Raw genomic sequence first — 6,000 nt, forward strand, 5'->3', positions numbered from 1 at the left:
GTGCATTTGGTCATTCTGCATTGCAGAGGAGAGCTCCCCATGTTTGTGGATCATGGACTCCAGGCTGGTGCTTCATCTGTGCCTTCAACAGGCCACTGTGATACTCTATCAGGCTGACTGCCTCTGAATGGTATAGTGTGTAATATGACTCATAAATCACATGTATGTCCTTTTCTGATTTGAAGCACCTCCCCTGGTCACATGCCGTGTTAGGCAGGGTTCTGTACCTATGGACCACGTGCTTCATAAGCTTTTAGAGAGTGATGCTGGCAGAAGCTCTGTGCACAGGAAAGGCCAGCCCGCACTTGGAATAGGCCTCTGTTCCTATGAAGTGAAACCGTCAGCCATTCTGGAATGAAAGGAATCCAATGTCATCAATTTGCCAACAGGTGGCCTGTTGGTCTCTTGGAAACAATGCCATGGCGGGGGGCTCAGCATTGGTTCTGGCAGGTTCCACATTCAGAGGAAGCAGGAGCTGGGTTGGCGTTGACAAGTGGAAGTCATGCTGTTGGGCTCCTGTGTAGCCTCCATCTCTGACATTATGGCCACTCCATTCATGCACCCATCAATGCTAGGTCTAGAGTACCCAATGCTAAGAACTAATGTCAGCTGGCTGAGACATTTTGTCAACTTAGCTGTTCAATGTTCAAGGTGGATGCCTTTTGATGGGTATTAATGTGTGAAATGTGCACATTTTGTGTCCATTCCCATATGTCCATCTATCCACATGCTTTTACCCTGGACCTTTTTATTTCCCATTCATTGTCCTTTTCCTTCCAGGCTCTGGCCAGCTGGTTGGGCCACTGGCCAATGATTAGGAAAGGCTATATGTTCTCATCTTGAGACACTTTTCTTTCCCCATAAAGTGGATGGCCAGGTACACTGCCTACCCTTTAAAAAGATTTTCCTGTCTCCACCTAGAGGAGGCTGTAATGCTGCTGTCCGGTTTCAGTCTCCACCCGCAAACTGAGCCAATTCCTCTGTAAACTGTGCTTGGGTTTTCTCCTCCTCCTTCAGCTGTTTAGATGGCGCCCTACTATCAGACGCTGGATGAGAGCCCAGGAGGGAGGCTGATACAATCATGTGGGTGACATGGAGGTCTGTGCTCCCTGTTCATGCAGCTAGCTCATGCCCTCTGGTCTTACTGGGGCTCAGTTCCTGATGTATCATTTCTATCTTACATTGTTAGGTCCATCTGGCTTTGTGAGTTCACAGGCAAGACAGAACGGGCTCTTGATGAGTAGACGTGGACGGGTGCTCATTGGTATGCCATAGCCCAGCATTCTGTCTCCATTAGGGCTCAGTAACATGCCAGGGACCCTTTTCTGAGATGTGTGTAATTCTCCATTGCAGATGGCATGACCTTGAGCCAGAACCCCAAGGTTCTGTGATGTGATCTTCTTAATTGGGTTAACACGAACTCTACACTGCATTTTTCTCACCACTGACATCTCCATACCACAGGGTCTACCAGATGACCTGGTATAGGTGGGGAAATGCCTTCATTACAGCTTGTACATGCTGTGCGGCTCTTTCATGACCCAGGCCCTACTTAGAGCTGGAACCCTGCACCAGAGCAGGGCTCCTACATGTGGAATATGTGGCCTCCAGAACCTGCCAGGCACTGGACTTTTACTTTGTAATAGGAAATACAAGATACAACAATGTGTCCTTACCATGGAGGGGACTTCCTGACATATCCCTGACCTTAAAAATGTGTACTTTCTTTTTAGTCCTTGCTTTTAGGATTCCCAAAGGCTTTACTGAAGTGGCTTGTCCCTGAATCTTTATAGGGTTTGTCTCCTACCTCCTAGACCACATGTTCCTCAGCAAGGTCTCTAGCATACTAGCCATATATTTATTTTATTGATGTGATGGATCAATGTGATGTTCTTCAGGTTGTCCAGATGGTCCAGATCTCTTCGGACTATATTAAGACAGGAGGTGGGCGAGCTAACATAGCCCTGGTACAGAACTGTAAATGAATACTGTTGTTCATTCCAATGAATGTGAACTGCTTCTGATCCTACTTTTCATCTTTTTTTTTCTCATCCTATTTTACCATCTGCTATGGCAAACTCAGGCATTTCACCTTTGCTCTCCAGGCTTTGGAAAGCCACACAGCAATGTGTTTGCCCCATTCCCCGGGGTCCTTGCCAAGGTGTTAAATCCCGCATCCTGAGACAGTGACTCCAAGTCCATGTTTCCCTGCTTGTTCACTTTTACCTTTCAACCCCTTGGTCACCCTCATAATCCACTCTCTGTCTTCTCCTCTGCTCCTGACAGTATAGGCTGGTCAATTCTTGCAGGTCTTCTGGGGGCATGCTCTCTTTTCTCCATCATCAGGCCCAGCATGTCCCCAAGTTGGTTATGCTGGGATTTAACTGTTACTGGCCTGCCAGCCAGAAGGAACAGCTGGGGCATCTCCAGGAGGTAGGCTATGGGGAGGGGAGAAGGAATTACCTTGTAGGGAGAGGTGTCTGCAGTGTCTTCCCTGTACTAGTCAAGTCTAGCTTTTAATTAGAAGGTGTAGACCACCTTTGTGAGTTACCAAAGAGGCCTCTGGCTCTCCCACTAGCCTTTAACTACCTAACTGCTTCTACTTTCTCATTATCACTCTGCAGGGAATCCTCCAACTCCACTATCCTTAAATACATTTTACTCGCTTCACTTTCAAATGCCTGATCCACTGGATTGGCATTTCCACTCTATCAGATGTCCCCCTGGTCATCAGTGGTGATTTCTTTCTTTTTTTCTTCTTTTTTCTTTCTTTTCTTTCTTTTTTTTTGCAACCATTTCATGCCAAAGACTAGCTGTGTCTCATGTACCACTTGGATTATGATCCTCGTTTCAGGCCATGGTGAATAATCCAGTCTCAAAACCCATATTAGTGCCAGCTTTCTGGAGTCATTCCTAGTACTATTTGTGTTATTTCAAGTTTTCTGGGAAGCAAAAGCAAAGACGGAGCTAGAAATGTAAAAGGTTTGTGCAGAGAATATACAGGAGAGTGGGAACAGGGTAAGTGCCCTGGGGAACCTCCAACTGCAATGTGGGAAGGATGGATTGGAGGCAAGAGACCCAAAGAAAGGCTGAGAAAGTTTCTGCCAGGGTGGAGGGCAGCCCCAAAGCAAAGTGTCCCACTTTGGGGCACTTTGGAAGAACCCTGGCTGGGCAGGAGTATGGCTCTTGCACCCTGGCCATGCTCTGAGCCTGGCTTGCAGTAGCCCTGGGGGACTGTGGCCTTGGTTTGCATATCACAGTGGACCTTGAAGGTGTGAGAACTGAAGGCTTTCAGTCAACCAATCAAGCCTCTTACCCCTCATGGCAGACTCACTCTTGTTGGGGAGATGGTCCACTTTCTGCCTGCCTCAGTCATATGATTAGTTCAGTGGCAAAACCAGGACACTAGGGTTTGAAGAGACTAATCCTTAGCTCTCCTTGTATTTTCTTAGATAAGATTCATTTCTGCCATATATTCTTCAATGAATTATCTAGTATTTAGCAATTCAAAGCAATAGGCCCTCAAAAAACCTCCTTAGACAATAAATAATATAAATTATTGAATAAAAATACCTTGAGACATTGAAAGTAGAAGTCAGATTTAGGGGAGCTACAAAATCCAGGGTTTGTTTTGCTATATCTTTGTTGAGAGTTAGTATCATCAGTAAGGCAGGGTGCTTTTGGTTTCTGCCTACAAGACAGAGACAGTAACATAACAATCACAAATTTTAAATTTGATGGCCAAGAACTTCATATATATCAATATCTGTTTTTTAAAACATCATTGTATCATTTCAGAAGAATTTGCCACATGAGAGCCAGGAATTGTCTTGTTTGCTATAACATCTCCAGGACCTAGAATATTGTCTGGCACATATTTGGTTGGCATAGTATTTGCTAAATAAGTGTGGCTAAACTATAAATTCCTAAATGTAGAGACCACAATCATTGTATTCACTGGCACAGAGTAAGAACTTACATCAACAAATTTAGCAACTATATTTATTCGGAGGCTACTCCATCACACTGTTCTAGGCACTAGGGATATCTATTAGTCAACAAAACTAAGATTCCCTGCCAATAAACATCAGACAGTAATAAGCAAGAGCTAAGTGCGCTGTAGGATATGTTACATATACTACCCTAAAAAGAATAGAGCTGAGTAAGGGGACAGCCAGGTTGGGTGGATGGATTGCAGTAGTAAATACAGTGGTCAGAGTAGGTCTCATTGAGGAGAGATCTGAGGGAAGACTTGGGAGTTCTGGAAGAGGAGCTCTCCAGGAAGAGGAAAGGAGACAAGGACAAGAGACACAAGGAAATGACACAAGGACAAAGGACACAAGACAGGAGTTGTCAGCACACATGACCAGTGTCTTTGAGGAAGAGGGAGGAGGCCAGTGTGGCTGGTGTCAGCTAAGGGAAAATTATAGCAGGACACACAGTTGGAAAGAGAATGGAGGCACTTGGCAGAGAGTGAAAGGATTTTTAGGCCATTTTAAGGACTTTGGGTTTTAGAATGAAAAGAGGAGCCATCTTAGGGTTATGAGCAATGGAGAAAAATGACCTGACTTATAAGAAAATAATAAACTTTATAGAATTAATAAATATGTGAAGTAGATACGATCATCTGAATATATATAGAACCCATCCCATTATAGGATGGGTTCTAGGAAACACAATGTAAGGATATATATTTTTCTGATTTTTCTTGATAGTCACATTCTTGATATCTAGGGAGCTGCTGGTCCTAAGCCACCGTATGATTCCCGCTTTCAACAGTGGCAGGAGGAATTGCTGGCCAAACACGTAATCTTGATGAACTTCTGGATACCACTTGTTAGTTCTAGAGCTTTTTTAATATTTATTACATCACTCAAATTATCCTGACAATTCTATGTGAAGGTATTAGATCACAAATATATTACAAACAGAAAAACAGGAGTTCACAGAGATGATATCTATCTATGTATCTATCTCTCCCATAGTCACGCTGTCAATAAATGGCAGAGTGTGAATTTTGCCTCCTCATCTAGTGTTTATAGGGCTGCATTCTAGGTCTGAAAGATGTGAAGTGGTTTATCTTCACTACGCAGGGCTTACAGTCCAGGTGAGAGGCCAGGATAGAAATAAAAAAAAATGTGGTATATGTCAGAATAAAGAAGTAGAAGCAATGTGTCAAAGGCATGGTGTGTTTAGCAAAAAGGTCCAGAAAAGGGGGTGATGGTTGTAATGGTTGGTGGTCTTAGATACGCTGAAATGGGTTTGAGGTGGGCAGCATTCACGTGGTAGGAATGGTGCCAGCAAATGCTTGGGGGTTACAATGAACACTGTATCCCCTAGGAATGGGTAAGTAGACAAAAACAGTTGGAATCTCCATTTTGCGTGGGAGTTATAGGAAATAGAATTACAGTAGGTAGAAAAAAAGCCATGTTATACAGAGTCCCAGGCCACAGACTAAGGACCATTTGTACTTTATCCACGGGAAGTTGCCAGGAATATCTGATCAGAGGTGGTGATGTTTGCAGGGTCTTTTTTAACCTCTTTGAACTTTTTAAGAAAGCTCAATATAACAAGACTGTGCCAAAAAATGGTTTAGTGAGGTTAAACATGACAGGCAGTGTCTTAAGAGTGAGTGCCTCCAGAAGGCAACCACAAAACAAAGATTCAAGTGAAAATAACTGATTTTGGATGGGTTGCCAGGAAATTGCTGTATGGGGCAGGGGGCAGAGAGAAAAGAAGGCTGCCAACAAAGCATTCCTTGTCAAACTATTTACTACTGCAGGTAACAGGAAGATAATCTTGTTGGGGACATACACATCAGTAGTTTCCCACCCAAGGGGTGCAGGAATTGGGGTGCTTATACCTGAGTTGCCACCAGTTGTTGGTTGAGGCATGCTCCAGAGAGTGGAGGCTTTAGATCCCCAGCACTCAGCCCATCATAAGGGCAACACGATGTCATCTGGGAGCTTCAAGAGAAACCCTTAAAGATGCATCTGCTGG

Source organism: Canis lupus, chromosome 1 (genome assembly GCF_048164855.1).
Source record: "Canis lupus baileyi chromosome 1, mCanLup2.hap1, whole genome shotgun sequence".
Lineage (NCBI taxonomy): Eukaryota > Metazoa > Chordata > Mammalia > Carnivora > Canidae > Canis > Canis lupus.